Below are 23147 nucleotides of genomic sequence, written 5' to 3' on the forward strand. Positions count from 1 at the left end.
TCCCAAGTACTAGGAATAAAAGTGTGTGCCACCACCACCTGCTTCCACTTCTTTTTTTTTTTTTTAACAGAGACAGGATCACTTATATTCCAGGCTGTCCTCATATGTTCAAGGCTAGCTTCAAACTCCCTATGTAGGATGCCCTTGAGTTTTTGATCCTTCGGCTCCCACCTCTGGAGCGGTGGGATGACAGGGCGCACCACCATGCCGGGCTTATACAGTCTGGGGATGGAACACTGGGCCTCCTGTATGCTGGACACACACTCTACCAGCTGAGCTATGTGCCTAGCCCAGTGATAGTCCACTTTCAAGCAAGACATGCACCTGTCCTCGAGAGGGTGGCTGAGAGCTTAGCACAAGGGGAGCCAATCCCTGCTAAGAGGCAGGCAGGGGATGTGCTTGACACAGTCCTTGCCGCTTCCCAAAAATACCCTGGCAGGAAGGGAGCCCCACTTCTGGCTGCTTGCTCCTTTGCCTCGATGGCCCCTGGGATCTGCATCTGGAGTAACTAACAATTTATAAGCTGTCTCAGGACAAAGGCCGATCCCCCGGTCTCAAGAGACCTGGCCTAAGCATTTTTTGTATTTTCACAGATTTCAGCACAACATTTTAAAAAGTGGACACTGGCCCAGTGGTGGCAGCGCATACCTTAAATCCCAGCACTCGGGAGGCAGAGTCAGGCAGATCTCTGTGAATTCGAGGTCAGCCTGGTCTACAGAGTGAGTTCCCGGATAGCTACAGCCGCACAGAGACACTCTGTCTCGGAAAAAGCAAAATAAAAATAATGAATGGACACTCTGAACATTTCACAGACTAAGGGAGTACACGTCTACCCTCTGCCTGGGTGGGGTGGTCATCTATGGAGGATGCTATGCCTTGTGTGACCCTGGTGTATCCTTTTCTTTTTTGTTGTTTGGTATATATATCTTACTCATTCATACTGGCTAATGGATATTGCCAGGCCCTCCCAGTCTAAGCACTCACACCACTAGGGGGCACCAAGGAGTCATCCAACATCTCGCTGGAGACCCTGCAAATCCTTTGTCCCAAAGTCTGCAGCCTGAGTGGGGCACAGCCTCACCCCAGGAGCGGGAAGGGAGGGGGCGTTGAGTCAATGTTGAGCTGGAAGTTTCCTTTGTTCAGAAGCCTCCACTGGGCGTTAAGCTCGTGTTTGGGGTTCCTTAGGCCCCTTGTTCTTTTCTGGGAGGAGGGTGGGACAACGGTTTCCCTGGTGGAGAAAGATCCCTGATGGATGAGCAGCTAGGTGATTTGGCCAAGGCCGTGCTTGCTAGCTGGGTCTGGAACTCAAGCCCCAGTTATAGGGTTTCCCAAAGGCTGATTCCTATGTTTAAATCCTGGTTCTTTCCTTCCGGACTGTGTGTGAGACCTCGGAGGTTCTGCTTAAGTCTCCTGAACCTTGGCTTCATCATTAGTGAAACAGGGTCACCTGCCAGTCAACAGAATTAGAATGAATAGGCCCAGGGACACAGGTCATATAGTGCGTGCCTTTAATTTCAGCGTTCTGGAGGCAGAGTCGGATAGGTCTCTGTTCAAGGCCAACCAAGACTATGAGCTTATCAGTTAAACAAAATAAATCTCAGAAAGGCTGAAAAAGAGCCAGGTTGGGACCAGCATGAGGGAAACCCTCCAGATTGGCTCATATTGTCCTTATTACAATCACCCGAAGGGGTAACTCCCCACCCCTGTATATAAGCTCTCTTCCTCAAACTCACTCCCTAGGTGCCTCTGAGAATAAGAAAAAGAATTAACAGCGGTCTGAAGGAATGGAAAGATGGCTTCCACAGCCTTCCCTTCCAACTGTCTCCAGCAGAGCTGGGCTACCCACTGTGGGGTGGGGAGAAGCAAGTCTTGTCTCTCAGATTGACCCAATCAACGGGAGATCCTCCCCTATCAAAGTCCCTCTTTCCTCTGGCCACCTTCTCACCAGAACACGACAGAGTAGAGACTCTGACCTAGTTTACAGATTTGAGGGCCAAGGTGATACAGCTGTAAGTAGATGGGCACCCACGAAAAGGACCTAATACAGAATATTCTCTCTCTCTCTCTTTTTTCCAAGACAGAGTTTCTCTGTGCAGCCCTGGTGGTCCTGGAACTAGCTCTGTAGAGTAGACCAGGCTGGCCTTGAACTCAGAGATCTGCCTGCCTGCTGGGATTAAAGGCATTCTGGACTCAGAATATTTTCTTTCTTCTTTTAATTTATTTATTTTTTTCATTTGTCATACCAACCACAGTCCCCCTCCCTCTCCTTCTCCCGCTCTCCCCGTCACCACACCCCCATCCACTCCTCAGAGAGGCTGAGGCCTCCCTTGGGGAGTCAACAAAGTCTGGCACATCAAGGGAGGCAGGACCAAGCCCCTCCCCACTGCATCAAGGCTGAGCAAGGTGTCCCTCTATAGGGTATGGGCTCCAAAAAGCCAGTTCATGCACCAGAGATAAATCCTGGTCCCACTGCCAGGGACCCCACAAACATATCAAGCCACACAACAGTCACCCACATTTAGAGGGCCTAGTTTGGTCCCATGCAGGTTCCCTAGCTGTCAGTCCAGAGTCCATGAGCTCCCACTAGCTCAGGTCAATTGTCTCTGTGGGTTTCCCCATCATGATCTTGACCCCCGCCCCAGAATATTTTCTTGTCCCCTAGCTTTTGTCCCTTAAATTCCACAGGTAAGATGTTATTTTTTTTATTTTTCTTTCTCTCTCCTGAGTGTTTTGCTGGGACATCATGCCCAGCAGAGCCCCCCATTTTTTTCTTTTCTGTTTTTTATTTATTTTGTATAGGGTCTCACTGTGTTTCCCTGGTTGGCCTAGAACTCCCTCTGTAGAGCAGGCTGGCCTTGAGCCCACAGAAATCCACCTGCCTCTGCCTCCTGAGTACCAGGATCAAAGGTCTGTGCCACCACGCCCAGTCAAGACTCCCATGGGGGGGGGGGCGGGATCTGTGGTTGGTATATAAGATGAATAGAAAATTTCTTAATAATAATAATAATAATAAAGAAAAAAAAAGACTCCCATTAGTGCATCCCAGGAGTCTCAGCAGGTCCAGAGGGGAGCAGTAGGGCAGCCGGGTGAATGAGTCTGCTCCATGTGCTTGTGTGTCTGTACAGGCCAGCCCACCTTTTGCTCTACATCCCCTTGGTTCCAGCTCTTCATCAGCCTCTCAACATCCAAGCAGACGCCTGCCACACCCCTGGGGTGGCCCTCAAGTTCAGTAAGTAGAGACCCAGCTCACCTGGGGAGATGTCTAGTGAGACCAGTATCCAGTTACCAACTAGGGCTGGGAGGTCAGACAGGGGCAGCCCGTGGGGCAGGACTGAAGTTCTAGGAACTGGTGTCTAGGAGGCACACAGCCATCTGCCCTCAACACTTGTTTCCATTCCTGGGGCATAAAGACCATGGCGTCGGCTGGGACAGCGGGGCTGGGCCTAGTCAACCGTAACACCCCTGGGGACGCTGCTATCCTCTGCTGTGACCAGCTCCTCTCTCTCCTCCACCGGAACAGCCTCCCCGCACCCCTCACCCTGGCCCTGGCACAACACACCATGCCTATTTAAGGCAAATCTCCAGATCTTTTAAATAACATTCGCTCCTTGTGAAGAAGGCAGGCCAGGCCAGAGTTTAGGAAAAGGGGGTGGGGGTGGGGTAATAACCGCTCAGAGGGTGGGGTGGGGAAGACCAAGCGTGAGGAGGTGCAGACGTGAATTTCTCTCCTCCACAGGGTGTCATGGAAAGATCCCAGCTCACCCCCCCCCCGCCCCCCCCCCCGCCCCAGCCGCCCACCCCACCCCCGCCCTCCATTTGTTCTCAGGGCTGGCTCCAATCCAGGAGGGAGGTACTCCCAGAATGCTAGTGTGTCCCTAGCTGGAGTCCAGGTGGAGTGGGGTGGGAAGGGGTAAGATTTTGGATGCAGGAGGGATGTATACTTGGGTGAAGGAACACACCCAGAGTGCCCAGCAGGGGAAGTGGGAGTGTCTGCAGGAGGACTGACCACTGACTGACCTCACAGACAGCCCAATGTGAAGGATGAACCACGCTGCTGTTTGATTCTGTAACTCAAGGCTCAGAGCATCCAAGAGACCTGCCAAGGGCAGCACAGCTGGTGAACACCAGGGCTGATGTTTTCCTGCCCCACCCTGCCAGGTCTCTTTTGCTTGGGACACATGGGACACGGTAACTCTTGGCACAGGCCAGGCCATTCAAAATCCACCCCCACCCCCACCTTTCTCTTTCTACCTCGCAGTGGGCCCACCAGATCAACCTTTTCTCTCACCTGCACCTCTGCCCCAGACCACCTGGATTCCTTCTTTTTCCTCTTTTGCTCTTGGTATGTTTTCCCCAGGCAGGCCCTCCCCAACCCCAGCTCTGCATTGCCGATCCACCTGGGGTCCTTGCATGACTGATACCTTTCCAGGGTTCAAAAGGAGACATCAAGGGCCTTGCACAGATCAGGTTGCCTAGAAGAACCAGGCGCTCACTTCACAGCTGTGTGAGCCGCAGTGGAGTTGGCCGCCTCCCTGTGTCAGACTGGATTGCAGGTGCGGCAGGAGGCTTGAAAGCCCTGGCTTGGCTTTCTTCCGGTCACTTGGAGCTGAAAGTGACCACAGAGGTCCAATCAATGGCCTGGGAGTACAGAGGAGCAGGCTGTGGGCCCTGAGAATGGCCCTTGGGGGTCTCAAAGTGAGAAATAAGCTTAGGTGGGTCTGATTGGGACCTCAGTCCCTGGGGTCTGCTATAGGAGATTCAGCCAGTCTCAATGCCTATGTTGGGGGGCTGCATAGGAGTGAACTCTAATAGGTCCTTAAACTTGTTGAGGTCTTTCTAGTCGGGCTCTATTAACCCTTTACATCCTTGGTCAAAGGTCTTCCCCTCTTTGGGCCTCTGCCACATGGATGGATTATATAAATTTTGTTTTTGACAAGGTCTCACATAGCCTAGGTTGGCCTCAAACTGTAGTGAAGGATGACCTTGAACTTTCAATTCTTCTGTCTCCACCTCCCCAGTGCTATGATTACAGGCTTATGTCTAGATGCCCGGTTTATACGGCACTGGGGGGCTGAACTCGGTGCTTCAGGCATTCGAGGTAAACAAGCACTCTACCAACGGAGCCACACCTCTGAGATCCTGTGCAGACCTCAGTCTCCTGCCAGTCCAGCCACATCCTCAGATGCCAGCCTGCCCTCAGAGCCCACTGGGAGTCTCCAATATCTCTGGCTACCCCTCTCTTCCTTGTGAAGACCTGCCCCCCACATGACCCTGAATTCTTGAAGCTTTAGAAACTTCCAGGTTTCTCAAAGCCTGACTCAGAACAATCCACCTCATCATCCAGCATTTAGCCTGCCCTCCTGCGCCCAATTTCCTCACTGCCAGGGACGATAACAACCCCTCACTTGGGGTCTGGAGGTGGATTAGCACTTAAGAGCACTTGCTGCTCTTTCAGAGGATTTGAGTTTGGCGTCCGTACCCACGCCAGGCAGCTCACAAGCACCTGTAACTCCAGCTCCAGGGGACCTGACACCCTCTTCTGGCCTTCGAGAGCACCTCACTCCTGCACACACACACACACACACACACACACACACACACACACACACACACCACAAATAAATCTCAGAACAAAGCAAAGCAACCCAGCCTTTCACTTGGAGGGCTCCGAGATTTTCCGAGGAGTCTGGGCAATGCTGGGTGCCTTGGCCAGGGCCTCTAGCTTCTCTCCTAGAAGTATACCTGCCCACTCCATCCCTAGGCTTCTTTCAAGCTAGCTTGGTTCAAGTCCCACTCTTTTCGAGAGAGGCCAGTCCCCTTCTGTAGGCCTAAGAGAGAGGGGACATCCACGTTTCTGCCTCTGTGGGCAGCTCCCCCATCCTATGGAGATGCAGAACCAGGGGCTCCTGGAGACCCCACTAGCGGGACACTTGCTGCAGGAATGGCACACCACTGTCTGTGGTTTTCACGTGAGATTGTCTTTGACCCTCAGAAACATCTTCACTGCCAACTGTAAAGACACTCGGGTCGAGCCTCGGCGAAGACTCCCAACTGGAAGTCTTGACCCTGTTTGGCCTTGTTAGGGTGACTGACCAAATGAACTCTTGGGACATCCCCGCCTCTAGAGCCCAGGGACAAGCTGACAGGAAAAGGAAGCTATTTGGACGGTTAAGAGAGAAGCCAGAACCTGAACGTTCAGCAGAGTCTGAATGCTGCTCACGAATTATAAGATGTTGGGGAGGCCACATGCTTCCAAGCTTCAGGCTCCTCATCAGTAACATAGGGCTGGTGCCTATTCTACCCCAGGACACAGGAGTCAAATGATACGTACAAACTGACTAGCTCAAAGCCTGGCACCTTACTGGTGTACACACAAAACAGTAAGATTAGGTGCAGTGGTGCATGCCTGTTGTATAGCCCAACCTAGGCAACACAGTGAAACTACACATCACAAAACAAATCGGGGTGCCGAGGAGTTGGCTCAGCAAGGAGGGGCACCTTGAGTTCATCCTCAGAACCCACTGATGTGGTGTAATCCCAGAATTCCTATGGTGAGATGGGAGGAAGAGACCGGAGAATTGCCTGAAAGCTCATGGGCCAAGTAGCCTGAAGTACAGGGTGCAGGAGCAGAAACCACGGAGACCCTGAAACCCCGCAGTAGAAGGTGAGAGGTCCTGAAAGTCGTCCCAACCTCCACATGTAGAGTACAGCAGACCTCCGCATGTATGGTATGGCAGACCTCCACATGTATGGTATGGCAGACCTCCACATGTATGGTATGGCATGCATGTACACATGTGTGCGCGTGGTTGCACACACACACACACACACACAAAATCATAAATAAATAAAAATTGGTAGCTATAACTCTTGGGATGTTTTGTGATGTTGAGGATTGAACCCAGGGCATTAGCCCATGCCAGACAAACCCTCTACTACTGATCTGGACAACTGTTGGGGGTGGATATTGTAGGGAAGTCAATCTTAGGTGGTTTGCTGAAGATGGTCAGAAGATAAAGTAAACGCAAAGTCTCAAACACGATGCTAAACAACCTCCATGTATCATCTCATTGAAGTCTGTTTCCTCCTCTGTTAAAGGGGGTTTGAGACAAGTTTCCCGAGTCCTCTCCAACTCAGAGAATTGTAAAAAATGTTTTAAGTAAGACTGCTCACTTTATCAAACAACTTCTTTCTTGTTCTGTTTATATTCCAATGGTTGCTTTGTTTCTTGGTCCTGAAGACTGAACCCGGGGCCTGGTGTACGCTAACAGGTGTCAATGGTCACAAATGGGTTTGGACCTAGAACCAGGAGAGAGGCCGTATCTTTCATTCGTTTGCTCTTGTGATGGCCTCGCTATCCTACAGAAGCCCTGCTTGGCTTGAGCTCACCACGCAGAACGAGCAGGCATCAAATTTTCAGTGATTCCCCTGCTCTGTCTCTCCAGTGCTGGGATTAGAGGCGTGTACCGCCATGCTGCCTGAGACTCTTTCCAGAGTGGCAGGCAGCACTCTGAAGGAATGGGAGGGATGTGTCCCTTGAAGGCAGTGACATCATGGAAGCTGAGCTCTGGCTTCTGCCCAGCATCTGGTTCTTGGGCCTGGAACTTGTCAGCCTCACCTGTCAGCCCTCCTCTGGCCAGTAGGCAGGGCCAGCAGTTATCACTCGAGAAGGCACGGCTGAGGGAGAGGCAGATGGAGTCAGAGTTCGGAGACGTGCTCCTGTGAGCCAAGCATCCCCGGTCTCACTGTACCGCTACGCGACAAGCCCTGGGAAGCTCTCAAAGACTCACTCTTTCGTGCGCTCCTTCATTCATCTTCTTCCGTATTAATAAACTGAATACTCAGCAGCTGGGCATGATGGCACACACCTGTGACCCCGCATTCAGGAGGTGGAGGATGAGGATGAGGAGTTCAAGGGTGACAGGGTAGGTTCAAGGCCTGGGCTGCATGAGACTTACCTCAAAAATAATTACACATAGAAATAAAAAAAATAAATAAATAACAAACATACCTGTCCACCACACCTGGCGCTGAAATGGCTCCAGGGAATCAGACAAAACTTCCTTCCTATAGTCTAAGAGAAGCAGCTGAGTGTGGTTCATATCTGATTTCTGGTAGTTGGGAGACTGAGGCAGTTTCCAAGTCTGAGGCCAGCCTGGGCTGAAAAAGACAAAGCAAAACAAAACAGTAGCTGTAAGGGTCAAAGAAAGCAGAAACGTGTTAGAAAATAATAGAAATTCAGTACTATAGAACTGTCTAAGAAAGCCTCTCCCCCCACCCCTCACCCCCACCCAGACAGAGTTTCTCTGTGTAGCTCTGGCTGTCCTGGAACTCACTCTGTAGACCAGGCTGGCCTTGAATGCAGAGATCCACCTGCCTCCACCTCCAGAGTGCTGGGATTAAAGGCATGTGCCACCACTTCCTGGCTAAGAAGGCCTCTTTCCACATGCAAAAGGGATATATGGCTATGAAGAACATTCTAGAGAGAGAAAAGGGTGTATATAAAGCCCTGATAGGAAAGCTTTGGATGTTTGCAGAACCTTAAGACCAGTGTAAAATGGGCATGTGGCAAACTGCTTTCTAATAAATGCCAACTGAGCAAATGAAAAAAGGATCATAGCCAGACAAGGTGGCGCACACCTATATTCACAGCACTGAGGCAAGGCAGGAAAGCCTCAAGTTCAAGGTTAGCCTGAGCTACACAGCCAGACCATTTCTGAAAACAACCAACACAGCAAACAAAAGTAAGCATAAATCCCACAAACACGTATTTCTTCTTCCAGTCCAGATGATGTATATTCCCATGTAAGACACACAAAATACCATCTCCATCCACTGCATTTGGGAAACAAGGATTCTCCAGACACGAAAAGCCAGACAAGGAAAAAACAGTGACTGCTCAGTAGGAAACAGTGAGGTCAGTTCTATGAATGTCCCTTCGTGTTGCCTAAACAGTTTCCAGATCTCAGCCTGGGAAGAAAGCGTTCTAGTAGCCCCTCTTCATTGAAAAGAACACACAGCGGCCAGGGTTTCAAGTCAGAGAGCTAAAAAAGAACATGTACACAACTGGACATATTCCATATGTATAAAAAAAAGAGAGCGGGGCAGAGCACTGTGTAACACCTGCGGCCTCATATTCCACCTCAGCACTGCAAACAAAATGACTCAAAACCGCTGGGCAGTGATGGCGCATGCCTTTAATCCCAGCACTCAGGAGGGAGAGCCAGATGGATCTCTGTGAGTTCGAGGCCAGCCTGGTCTACAGATTGAGATCCAGGACAGGCACCAGAACAGAGAGAAACCCTGTCTCAAAAACAACAAAAAGACACAAGACCAAACACTTAATTGGAACTGTAGAGGTCAAAAGCACAGCATCACAATGAGAATCCTACCAGGTGGTCTCATACCCTGGACACTAGCCAGATGACTAGATGGAGACTGTGGCAAGCACTGCTAATCCCAGCACTCGAGATAGGTAGGGGCAGGAGGATCAGGAGATCAAGGTCATCCTTAGCTGCACAGTAGGGTCAAGACCAGCCTGGGTTATATGAGATTCTGTCTCTGAAAAGGATGTTTGTGTGTGTGTACTGAATGGCACATGCCTGTAACCTCATCTCTTGGGAGGCTGAGGCCAGAGGATTACTATAAATTCAAGGCCAGCCTGGTCTATATATGGGACTCCTTGTTAGCCAAGGTTACACGACAAGACCCTGTCTAAAAAATAAAAAAGGAAAAAAATTATAATATAGTAAGATACCTCTAAATAACACAGATACAGATATTTAATTTTTTTTTCTTCCTCTCATATTTTAAGTTTGGTGTTTTTGTTTGTTTGCTTGCTTGCATGTGTCTGTGTACAACATGCATGCAGTACCTGCCAGGGCCAGAAGAGGGCACTGGATCCCCTGGGACTGGAACTACAGATGGTTATGAACCACCATGTAGGTGCTGGAAATTAAACCTGGGTCCTCTGCAAGAAAAACAAGTGTTCTTAACCACCGGCCCATCTCCCCAGCCCCTTCAGGCTTTTAACACGCGTTCTCTAGTCAAGCATGGAAGCAAACACCTTTAATCCCAGCACTCGGGAGGCAGAGGCAGGTGGATCTCTGTGAGTTCAAGGTCAGCATGGTCTATATAGGGAGTTCCAGGATAGCCGGAGCTACACAGAGAGACCTTGCCCCTAGTCTCAAAAACAACCAGACCAACCAAACACCTTGTTCTCCAGTTGGGCCCACACACTTACATGTCTATGAGGGTTCTGGAGAGGCATGAAGAAACACCCGAGTCTGGATGGGGTCTAAGAGCCAATGGGTAAAGAGCGATCTATCCAGCCTCTTATGACACAGGAGGTAATAATACACAGAGCACTCTTGTGTACTGGCATGTTACACGCTTTCTAGGGCACTGGTGTATGCACAGCCTGGTGGTATGTTTTCCTGGGACCTAGCCATGCCCCTTGTTTTTCTGTTCCGTGTGGCTGCTTTCCTACTAAGGTTACAAGGGTTGACTGTAGTGGCTGTAACAAACATGTGGTTTTGTGGCTTACAGAGTCGTGTGTAACTAGCTCTTTAGGGTGATAATTATACAGATGTGTCCTGGTTGGTTTTTGTCAACTTGACACAAACCTAGACATATCTGGGAACAGGGAATCTTTATTTTTTTTTATTTTTATTTTTTGGTTTTTCGAGACAGGGTCTCTCTGTGTAGCTTTGCGCCTTTCCTGGAACTCACTTGGTAGCCCAGGCTGGCCTCGAACTCACAGAGATCCGCCTGCCTCTGCCTCCCAAGTGCTGGGATTAAAGGCGTGTGCCACCACCGCCTGGCTCTTTTTTTTTTTTTTTTAAACTTAACATAATTTTATTGGTTCTTTGGTAATTCCACATCATGCACCCTAATTCCTCTCACCTCCCAGTCCCTTCACCCCTGTATCTCCCCCGAAAGAAAAAAAAACATCAAACCAAACCAAGCACACAAACCCAACAAAACAAAACACCTCTTTGATCCTCCATCTTTCCCACCTCTCCACACTTCGTTTGTCCTGGTGGCATCGGGAGCTGTGACGTGTCACCCAGTCCACCCTTTTGTCCAATCAGCTTTACTTGCAAATGTTCACTGCAATGAGTCCTTGGCCTGGTGCAAGGCCTCTGGTTTCTGCGACACCATCATCACTGGATCCTCACTGAAACACCTCTCTGATATCATAATCTTGCAGATACTGAGAGTATCTTTCCACAGGACCAGTCCCTCATGAGCAGGTCCTGGATGGGGTAGATGTTAGAGTGGGCCAACCCAAGGCCCAACTGTGGCGTGGGTGGTAGCTGAGCTGAGCTGGTCAGTCCTTGCCACTGGGGCCGCCCGCTCCCCTATGCCCATGCCTTCAGGGTCAGTTCTCTCTCTCCTGTGGTGAGGAGTGGGACCATCTCTCCGGAATTCGGCATTGGGGGACAGCTCTCTCATGAGTCTCAGGGCCAGCAAAGGACAGGGCTGGCTCCGTATGGTGCTGTGGATACCACTCTATATAAATAAAACACTGATGGCCAGTGACCAGGCAGGAAGTATAGGTGGGACAAAGAGAGAGGAGAATTGGGGAAACAGGAAGAAGGAGGAGAGACACTGCAGCCACCGCCAGGACAAGCAGCATGTGAAGACTCTGGTAAGCCACCAGCCATGTGGCAAGGTATAGATTTATAAAAATGGGTTAACTTAAGATAAAAGAACAGTTAACAAGAAACCTGCCACGGCCATACGGTTTATAAGTGATATAAGCGTCTGAGTGATTATTTTATAAGTGGATTGTGGGACTGCGGGGCTTGGGGAACCTGGAGAGAAGCTCTCCAGCAACAGTATGGCCCTCTGATTTCATCACCCATGGTTCCTATGGCCCTCTAAGGTGACACAGGCCACAGACATCAACACAGACCTCAGCTACAGCAGGACCACAGACCCAGACATGGCCTTCAGCAGCAGCTCTGGCCCAGATGTCACCATGGGAACAGGGAATCTTACTGAAAAAAATGCCTCTTTAAGATTTGCCTGTACTGGGGCTGGAGAGATGGCTCAGTGGTTAAGAGCACTGGCTGCTCTTCCAGAGGACCCAGGTTCAATTTCCAGGACCCACATGGCAGTTCATACCTGTCTGTAACTCCAGTTTCAAGGTTTCTGACACCCTCACACAGACATACATGCAGGAAAAACACCAATGAACACTAAACAAACTAAAAGATTGCCTTTAATCCCAGCACTCAGGAGGCAGAGGCAGGTGGATCTCTGTGAATTCGAGGCCAGCCTGGTCTACAGAGCGAGTTCCAGGACAGCATGATGTACACATAGAAACCCCATCTCAAAACAAAACAAAAGAAAACCTCCACAAACAAAAGAATCAGACAGGATCACTTTTTGACTTCCTTGAGCCTTCTGTTTTATTCACCTTTCCTCTTTTTTTTTTAAAAAAAGATGTATCTATTTATTTTATGTATATGAGTGTTTTATTGACTTGATTCCAGAAGAGGGTATCAGATCCCACTTTAGATGGTTTCGAGCCACCATGTGGTTGCTGGGAACTGAACTCAGGCTCTCTAGAAGTGCAGCCAGTGCTCTTAACCCCCAAGTCATCTCTCCAGCCCCCTAAGCCTGTAACATGCTTTTGTGTGTGTGTGTGTGTGTGTGTGTGTGTGTGTGTGTGTGTGTGTGTAGGGGTTGAGACAGGGTTTATCTGTATAGTTGTGGTGCCTTTCCTGGATCTTGCTCTGTAGACCAGGCTGGCCTCGAACTCACAGAGATCTGCCTGGCTCTGCCTCCTGAGTGCTGGGATTAAAGGTGTGTGTCACCACCAGTAACATACTTTTAATCCCAGCACTTGGGAGGCAGATTTTGGTGAGTTGGAGGCCAGCCTGATCTACACAATGAAATCCTGTCTAAAAAAAAAAAATTTGAAACATTTACTGTGTGTGCCCTAGCATGCATGTGGGAGGTGGGGGTGGGGGTCCTGAGGACAACTGGTGCAGGCTGGTTCTCTGATTCCATTGTGAGGGTATAAAGAGTTAACTCCTGTGCCCAGGCTACAAGCACTGTTATCTGCTGAGCCATCTTATGGACCCAGTATTAGTTCTGAAAAGACTAGCTAGAACCAGCTGTTGCTGAGTCTGGTGTTGTAAGCCATTATGTGTATGTATGTCTATGCACACATATATGTACTTTTTTGTAGTTGGTATTTTTTTAAAAAAAAAGACAGGGTCTCAGTATGTAGCACAAACTAGCCTCAAACTTGCAATCCTCCTGTCTCAGCCTCCTAAAGTGCAGAGATAAGGTATGAGCCACTCCACCCAACAAGTCATATATGACTGTAAACTTTAGTTCCAACTCCGGTCCTGAGAACAAAGGGAGACTGGGGGAAAGTCTCTTTAAAAGAAGAGGGAAGGAATGGGGTGGGGGTGGGGCAGGAGGAGGAACCAGGGAAGCTGTTGCTGCTGCTGCAGCGCTGGACAAGGCTGTGCACAGGAAAAGCTCTGGGGAGTGTGAGTGCTGCAGGCCAGCAGCCAGCAGCTGCCTCGGAAGGGAAGCCGAGGAAGAAGGAGCAGATCCAGTTCTGGGGAACGGGACTGGGGTACGGTTGGTTCTCCCACTTTGGTATATGAACTTCAGAGTTCTTTGAAATGTGTACAACAAACAGGCAATATTTTTGCAGCTGCAGAGACCCTGTAGCTGAGTGGGGGGAGGGCGCCGAGCACTTGCCTGGAATGCCCTGGGTTCATGGCCGGCACTGAGGAGAGAGACAAAAAAAAACAGGAGGCTGAGGTCAATCTTCAGTGATGCAAAAGGGAAAAAAAAAAAACGGGTGAAGAAAAGACCAAAAGGAATGTTCAAAATGTAAAACCCAGCAGCTTTGTGGAAAATAGCAAAAAATAGCTGGCCTGTGGCAGCCCATGCCTTTAATCCCATAATTCAGGAGGCAGAGGCAGGCAGATCTCTATGAGTTCAAGGCCCCTGGGCTACAGAGTTCCAGGACAGTCAGGGTTACAAAAGGAAACCCTGTGTCGAAAAACCAAAACCAAACCAAACCCAACAACCCCCCCCCCAAAAAAAAACAATAACAAAAAAATAGCAATAGATTGGGGGAGAAACCTAATTGACAACTTGGATAAGCTAGATGATCAACCAGAAAACGTCCATCAAATGGAAGTTGAATGAACATAGCATTATGGCCAGTACAAATTCCAGATACAGACTCACCACCAAGTTATTTGCTGAGAAAAAGAAACAAGATACAATGTCTATGCCAGGCTGTGGTGGCCCACGCCTTTAATCCCAGCAGTCGGGAGGCAGAGCCAGGCGGATCTCTGTAAATTCGAGGCCAGCCTGGTCTACAGGGTGAATTCCAGGACAGGCTCCAAAGCCAGAGAAAAACCCTGTCTTGAAAAACAAAAAACAAGCAAAAAAAGATACAATGTATACAAGCTGCTACATTTACATTAAAACTACACACACACACACACACACACACAAAGGTCTGTAGATGTTTCTGGCATCCCAGCCATATATATGTAAATGTTGCTGGAAGGCTAGGGGTTGGAAGATTTAATGATCTTAGGGATCAATATTCCCTTCATCAGACTAAGTAAAATTCACTGAACACAAAGTTAATCTTTTTGTCTTGTAAGTTTCATATTTATTGTTGTATGATGTGACTCTAGGGTAGGCACACCATGCCCTGCACCTGTGGAAGCAACCCTAAGGTGGCAGTTCTCCTTCCACCATGTGGGTTCTGGGGATGGAACTTGAGTCGTCAGGCTGAACAGCAAGTGCCTTTCCCCACCAAGTCACCCTATATTAATTATGTTAAACTACAGAACTTTAGTTTGAGCATTGTTGTTTACTTATCATTTCTGTCTTGCGGCACAACACTGCCATTCCACCAGAATAGACCCCCAAACAAACCACACCTAGCTTTCATCTCCTCAGCTCCCAGCAAATTCTAACATGCATCTTGCCTCTTTCTGGATATTATTTTTGCTTTGTTTTGTTTTTTTTATTTTTATTTATTTATTAACAATTTATTTATCATTTATTATTTATTTATTTATTTATTTATCTTTTCTTTGGTTTTTCGAGACAGGGTTTCTCTGTGTAGCTTTGCGCCTTTCCTGGAACTTACTTTGTAGACCAGGCTGGCCTCGAACTCACAGAGATTCTCCTGCCTCTGCCTCCCGAGTGCTGGGATTAAAGGCGTGCGACACTACCATCCAGCCTATTTTTTATTTTTTTAAGTGTAGCTTTGCGCCTTTCCTGGAACTCACTTTATAGACCAGGCTGTCCTCGAACTCACAGAGATTCACCTGGCTCTGCCTCCCGAATGCTGGGATTAAAGGCATGTGCCACCACCGCCGGACTGGATATTCTTTATAAACGGAATCGTACAATGTGATCTTTGACTCTGGCTTTTTTCACCTCCCATATTTTTTCAGGGTGTTCACATCAATTCTTTTTGTTGATGAATTTGCCAGGTGGCAAACATTTGGGTTGTTTTACTAGTAGGAATACTCACATACAGGGTTTGTTTGAGGAGAAACTGTTCATCAGTTATTTGAAGCACGTACCAGCATTGGAATTGTTGGATCATATCTAGTTTCTTGTTTTGTTTTGTTGGCACTGGGAATAGAATCCAGGGCCTTGGACATGTAAGGCAAGCAGTCTATCACTGAGTTACCTGTTCAGTCCCTACTGGTCAACAGTAATCACATATTTTAACTCTTTGTGATGGTTTTCTATATCTTGGCTAGTCTTAATCCTGTAATCTTCCTGCCTTAGCTCCTGGAGTGCAGGGATTACAGGGATATGCTGTTGTAGTTGGCTCAAATTGTTTTCAATATTATTTTGTACAGTATTCGCTTATTTGGACTTTTTTTCCCCCCGACAAATCTCATGTAGCCCAAGCTGGCTATCCTTAACCTACATGTAGGTTTTATTCATATAGAAACACTGATGACGTCTCAAAATAGAAAAGAGGATATATATTCATGGAAGAGGAGTGTACTATAAACACAGGAGATTATTATTATGAGATAAGAAATTAGCAAGTCTTTCTCTAGATAACTCCTGGAAGGAAACTGCAAGTTGGACTCAGAGATATCAGTTCAGATTAAATTCGCTTCTTGCACTCTGTTTCAGGAGTGTACACATGGGGCACCCTGGGTTCAAGTTCCAGTCCTGACAGGCACAGCTGTGCATCCTTGTGCAGGTTACTTGACCTCTCTGTACTGCAAATGTAAAACAGAAAAATTGCCTCACAGAGCAGTAACGAGGAGTAGGTGGGCTCGGATGTGAGAGCCCAGCACACAGCTCTGTTGGTGGTCTTCTACTAGCAGGGCCCAGCGGCTTTTCTCTCTGCAGAACATTGTTGTCTACAGGGTATTAATGGAGCTGTTCTGATGCCTGCACTCTCCAGGAACTGCCAGAGGCCTGGCCCAGCTGGACACTATCCCCCTCCCAAAATACTTCTCTCTCTTTAGTGCAGTTCAGAGGAGGGGGCAATTATGCTTTCGGGTGACAGGAACCACGGTCAGATGTAAAGAAGAGGGCTTGCTCTCTGCAGAGGGCTGCCCTGTCTGTATCACGTAGGGAAAAGCTGGGTGAAGTCATGGGGAGACAGAGCTGGGTTGAACTAGAGAACGGCCTGCCTTTGCCAGATATACTGTCTCATTTGACCGCACACAAACGTATGGGGCGGGTACTGTGCCCATTTCATGACTGAAGAAACTGAGGCTGAGTGGCTAGTCTTTTCCCTACAGCCCTAGAAACAAATACTATGTGTAACAAGTACAGGTCCATCTCCATCCTGAACTCAAAAGCTTAACTACTATGCTAAGAAGTCAATGGACGCTGGTCAGTGGTGGAGCATGCCTTTGGGAGCTAATACCAGCATTTGGGAGGCAGAAGAAGGTGGATCTCTTTAAGCTCTAGGCCAGCATGGTCTACACAGTGAGGTCAGCTAGAGCTACATAGTGAGACCCTGCCTCGAAAAACCAAATGAAATAACAAAAAGGAATCAATGGACAAGTACTCAACAAATGCTAATCTGGAAAGTTCTTCTGTAACCATGGCTGAAGGTGCAACAGTGTGAGAAACATAGTGTGGGAACTATGAACGCCCCCATTTCTGACTGACACAGGGTTAGCTTTTGGTGGAAATTCAAATGTTTGGTGTAGACAAATGGATCTAGGCCCTAGGCTTCTGGTTGCTGGGTTACTAGGAAATTTCTAAGGCAAATACACACACACACACACACACACACACACACACACACACACACACATATTTGATTTATTTATTACGTATACATTGTTCTGCCTACATATATGCCTGCACACCAGAAGGCACCAGATCTCATTACAGATGGTTGTGAGCCACCTTGTGGTTGCTGGGAATTGAGCTCAGGACCTCTGGAACAGCAGCCAGTGCTCTTAACCTCTGAGCCATCCCTCCAGCCCCCTAGATATATTCTTAGATGTGGCCAGGGAATTGGCCTTTTTCAAAAGCTAATTGTGGGTGGTGGAGAGACAGCTCAGTGGTTAAGAAAGCTTGCTGCTTTTCCAGAGGACGGACTCCAGTTCCCAGCACCCACGTCAGAAAGTTCATAACCACTTGTAACTCCAGCTCCAGGGGTTCGGATGTCCTCGGCTGCCCTCCACACACATGGCAGAGACTCAGACACATACACTTGAATAGTAATAAAAAAAAAAATTTGATCTGCAGGTAAGAATGCAGTCAGCTGACCCTAGATAATATCTATGACCCTTGACAGATCCTATGACCTGCAGTTCCCTGTACGCTCCACTGAGGAGATACCTAGGTTAGGGTATTGCTCTCTCCGCCCTCCTGCCTTTTAAGTTCTTGGAGAGAATGAGTGTGACCTCCCCTTGATGGGAGTAAAAATGGGGGGCCCAGAGGTTGCACTGACACCTTCAGAGGGAAGGGGTCATGCTGTCTTCATCCTGCCCCCCTCATCTTCTATAGCGCCTCAGGACCCACAAGATTGCCACTCCGCCCACCGGTTGTGGTGGTTTGAATGTAACTGGCCCCCATAATCTCACAGGGAGTGACCCTATTAGAAGGTGTGGCTTTGTTGGAGTGGGTGTGACCTTGTTGGAGGAAGTGTGTCACTGTGAGGGCGGGCTTTGAGGTTTCCCATGCTCAGGATACCACCCAGTGTCTCAGGCGACTTCTTGTTGCCTACAAGATGTAGGACTCTTGGCTACTACACATCTGTCTGCCTGTCATCATGCTCCACCCCCCTCCATGATGATAATGGACCGAACCTCTGAAACTGTAAGCTAACCCCTTCAATTAAATGTTTCCTTGATAAGAGTTGCCATGGTCATGGTGTCTCTTCATAGCAACAGAAACCGTAACTAAGACGCTGGTCAAGTGCAATGACCCCCACATCAGCTCCTTTGGCTTTTGGGAACTTGGGCTAGTAGGGCCAGCCTGCCATACCTGGTGAACAGTTCTGTAATTTGTCTGCCTGAGAGGGTGGAGGTCATGGAGTCACACAGGGAAGCAGGCCAAAGAGGTATTTTCACTGACCTTTGGTTCCCTGGGAAGGACTCAATAGCCAGTAAAAGTTTAGCAAGTGCTGTTTAATGGATGCCAGAACTTAAAACCCATTTCAAGCAAAAACAAAACCAGAGAGTTGTTGAAACAAAACAAAAAAATCACTTAGAGGTCCGTATGAAAAGATCTTTGATTAATTTGATTTTTTTTTTTTCCTAGAAGGAAAATTTCCTTCTTGGCCCCAACTTCAGACCATTTTGCCTCAGCTTCCCGAGGAAAAAGATCCGATCACCTTTATTGTTTTTCTAGTGACCCTTTTGGTTCACGATGTGTTGCTTTAACAAAATACCCTCGATTAGATAATTTGCAAAGAATAGAAGTTCACCTTGCTCATGGTTCTGGAGACTGCTAAGTCCAAGAACATGGCACCAGAATCTGCTCAGCAGCCTGGGGCTGCATCACATACAAGGACTATTAACATATGAATTTGGGGAGTAAGTTTCCAATGCATCAATACGGGACGGAGGGGGCACTTTGAAATCACAGAACTTACCATCTGCTTTTGATGATAGAAAGGGAAACAGAGACAGGAGGATTGTTAGCTCCTGGCCAGCCTGGGCTACACAGGAAGGGCCTGACGACCCCCAACCCCCCAAAAAAAGAACCAAACAAAAAACCCCTAAAAACCTGAAGGTTCCATCCTTGGAATCCCTCTAAAAAGCCAGGTGTGGTTCCACAGGCTTATAGTCTCATGACTGGGCGATGAAGGCCCACCATCCTAGCCTAACCAAACAACAAAACCCACCAAGATGAACAGCTCCCGAGGAGTGACACCAGAATTGACCCTTGGGGAGAAACAGAAACATAAACTGATACTCAGTATCTTGTGTGTAAACTCAAGGGACTCGATGTCAGCCACTGAACCTCAGTTTCTCTCTCTGCAAAGACCACTGTGGCTACACAGGAATTCACAAGTGCTGGCTGCTGAGAGAAGGCCCTAAGGAGGGTTGTCAGTGTTGAGGACAGAAACCTTTGGGCGCTCAGACACCCCTATTAGGACTTCTCTGGATTCTCCTTTTTTTCTGAGACCGGGTGTCACCATGTTGCCCTGGCTAGGCTGAAGAGATTTACCTGCCTCTGCCTCTCCAATGCTGGGATTAAAGGCAGCCACTACAACTGGCTTGTATTATTTCTTCAGCCCGTATAATTTTCCCATTCACGTTCCTGGAATTCTACGCTCCCATTTTAAGGTAGGGGAAGCAGTCATTGATATGGTAATTTAAAAAGAATGCTTCTAGAGATTTTTCCACAGGAACACTAGCTTTCCTTTCCATTCCTCTTTCTCTCTTAAAAAAAAAAAAAAAATGAGATGTGCTCTAATGTAGCCCAGGTTGGTTCACACTCACTGTACAGCTGAGGTTGACCTTGAGCTGTTAGAACAGTAGTTTATGCAGTGCTTCGAACCACATTCAGGACTTTGGGCATGTGTTTTAGTTACTATTCTGCTGCTGTGAGGAAACACCATGGCCATGGCAACTTTTAAAAGAAAGCACTTAATTGGGGGCTTGCTTTATTGTTTCAGAGCATTAGTCCATCGTCATCATGGTGGGAAGTAGGGGGGCAGTGTTGGAGCGGTAGCTGAGACGTGACCCTGATCTGTAGGCAGCAAATCCCAACGACACATCTACTCCAACAAGGCCACACTTCCTAATCCTTCCTAAATAACCCACCAGCTGGGAACCAAATACTCAAATAGATAAGCCTATAGGACACACAAGCATTCAAACCACCACAGCATGCCAGGCAAGCATCCAACTGAACCACAAGCCTTACCCCTGAACACTCGCTTTTCCCTCATTCAACAAGTCATTCCTGAACTCTTCCTGTCAGGACCCGGGGAAGGCACTCAGAAGTCACAGATTGGAGATAAAGATGAAAGACACATCTCTCTCTTCTGGTTGTCTCCTAATTTCCAGCCAATGGTGGAGAGAGGCAGTAAATACCTTCTGTTGTGTGCTGGGAGAAGACACTGTCTTTCTAGAAGTCTGGACCTGGAGTGAAGTTCCTAGTCTATCCCTCTCCTGACCTCATTATCATGCCTCCCATTGCCTTGGACTCTGTGGCCATCAATGAACTGTCAGGGTTAGGAGCTCATTCAATACTCAGGAAACCAGAGTGACCCTCTGGAGACTCTGAGAGGTATCTCTAGTTTTACTTTAGAAATGGTTGCCAGGTCACGTGAATGCAGACTCAGGTCTTCTGGTAAATCTACTCTGGGAGTAGTAGTGTTTGTCTTTGATTTGAACTTGGGATCCAGGTTCACAAAGTGGCTCAGAATAAGAGAAGCAAAATAAAATAAAGGATGAGGTCTCAGAGACTCTGAGACACAATGACCCAGATTTACTGGCTCTTATCTGACATTCCTGCAACCAAGCACTACTATTTCCATTTTATAGCTTATTTATTGACACTTGGCTAGTGGCTTGCTCAACATTCCACAGTCAGAGCCCTGTGTTTGTATCCTTGGCTGTCCTGGAACTTGCTATGTAGGCCAGGCTGGCCTTGAACTCAGAGGCCTGCCTGCCTCTGCCTCCTGTGCTGGAACTAGAGTGTGAAGGGACGTTTATTCCTCAGGAGCAGTTCACCATGTTGTCTGAGTATCTCCCTTGGACCTGAGCTGGCTGATAAGGCCAGGCTGGCCAGTGAGTCTCAGGAATCCATTCTCTGCCTCTCCGCACTGGGATCACCAAGGTGCTGGAGAATGAAACTCAGGTCCTTTCCCTGACATCCAACAATATTTCCTAAGGGCTAGGAGAGTTCCTCCAACAGTTCTGAGGCCCAGTTTTCTAATGTGTAAATAGAGTGCAGGAACAAGAGGGGATTAGAGAATCTGTTTTAACCTGGGAAATAGTCTCTTGTTCCCTCCCCCCCAGGACCTACTTCACCTAAAAGGTGGGAACTTAAACCCCGTCAGCAACCAAGAAAATAAGCCTCAGAAACACCATCCTTTGAACCTCAAGGTCATCCTCAACCTCTGTTACACCCAGGATATCTCATGGTAGAGAAATTGAAGTCAGAATTCCCAATCTGCTTTGGAATGTCCAGATACAACAGGGTGGCACTGCTCAGGAGTGAGGTTATCTGATTTTTTTCCTACTTTTTTCTTCATTCTTTTCTAGTAGCTGGTGTCTGGAATTTTTCCTACTCTTAAGAATGAAATATTGCCGGGGTGGTGGTGGTGGTGGCAGCAGCTGAAAATGCCTTTCGTCCCAGCACTTGGGAGGCAGAGACAGGCTGATCTCTGAGGCCAGCCTGGTCTACAGAGGGAGTTTCAGGATAGCCAAGTCTACATAAAGAAACCCTGTCTCAAAAAAACAAAAAACAAAAAACAAAAAAACAAAGGAAAGAAGTATTGTGGCTGGGAGTGGTGATATACAACTTTAATCCCAGACCTCAGGAGGAAAAGGCAGGTGGATCTCTGAGTTTGAAGACAGCTTGCCTGGTCTACATGACAGGCTCTAGTCAGGGCTAAATAAGTAAATAAATAACAAGAAATATATGTATAGAAAACCAAGAAAGGGGCTTAGGCACCAGATAAGCCTGAAGCATCCTCCAGAAGCAGCCCTAGTATTATTCATAGGTTTGTTGGAGATTTACTAATGGAAGAGCACTGGTCAAGCTCTTCAGGGAGGCTACTCCTCCAGCAGATACTCCCAAGAACTAGGAAGTAGGCAGGATTCTCAAACAAGGTATTCCCAGGTCAAAAGAGGGAAGGCACTGAGCATGTGGAAAGGAGGGTGGGAACTGAGGAAGGGCAAGCAGGAGTGGGGGGACTGCAGGGAACAGAAATGTGAGCAGCTCAGAGGCTGAGCTACTGAGGTCACAGCTGGAGGACACAGGGGAAAGTTCCCATCCTCCAGGCAGGAAGGCAGACTTGTACTCCCACAACTGCCTTTTCCATCCAGATGAGGACTGAACCTGTAGGCAGTATGAAAATCCTAACCACACACAGGGAATAGCGGCCGGGCTGAGCCTTCTGGTCTCCCTCATCTCCAAGTCTCTTTGCGGTTAGAGATACATTTCCAGGGGTTGTGGGGCCCAGAAAAGACAGTTGCTTCCAAAGTGCTTAAGAGGTGTCACACATACAGAAGCTCTCCTGACATGTTGAGAATCTTGATGATTCTGGAGAAATGGCTCACTGGGTAAGAGCCTTGCTCTGCAAGCTGAAGTTCAAATCCTCACCATGGATGTAAAACACCAGACATGGCTATATATTTACAGCCCCAGCTTTGGGGAACAGAGACAGGCAGATTCTGAGAGCTCCTTAGCATGGTGGAAGTGGCAGAGCTTCCCTCTCAGTGAGACCCAGCAAAGAGAGACTGAGTGAGAAAGACTCTTGATGTCTTGCTCTGGCCTCCAGATGCACACACACAGGCATGTCAGCTACACACTCCCTCCACATACACATGAATCCTCATAAAGTGTTGCTTATTTATGGGACTAGAGAGACGGTTCAGCATTCCAGAGCAGCTGCTGTTCTTCTAGAAGATCCAAAGTTCCAGGGGACTCTTGACTCTGTCTTCCCACCCCTGTGGCCATAT

General features: G+C 48.1%; 1 long non-coding RNA gene across 3 annotated transcripts in view; it reads right to left on the reverse strand.

Moving 5' to 3' along the window:
• LOC121830883 (uncharacterized) overlaps positions 1-23147 on the reverse strand; it is a 29576-nt gene that overhangs the window by 3746 nt on the left and 2683 nt on the right. For 2 of the 3 annotated variants that reach the window (XR_013052794.1, XR_006074182.2), the window contains 2 exons: positions 8012-8160; positions 4422-4606 (listed from right to left, as the gene is read on the reverse strand). This is a non-coding gene — a long non-coding RNA (uncharacterized LOC121830883). Of the gene's footprint in view, positions 1-4017; positions 4097-4421; positions 4607-8011; positions 8161-23147 lie in introns of all 3 variants that reach the window. The other variant, XR_006074183.2, reaches the window with a different exon arrangement.

Source organism: Peromyscus maniculatus, chromosome 7 (genome assembly GCF_049852395.1).
Source record: "Peromyscus maniculatus bairdii isolate BWxNUB_F1_BW_parent chromosome 7, HU_Pman_BW_mat_3.1, whole genome shotgun sequence".
In the NCBI taxonomy this organism is placed as follows: domain Eukaryota; kingdom Metazoa; phylum Chordata; class Mammalia; order Rodentia; family Cricetidae; genus Peromyscus; species Peromyscus maniculatus.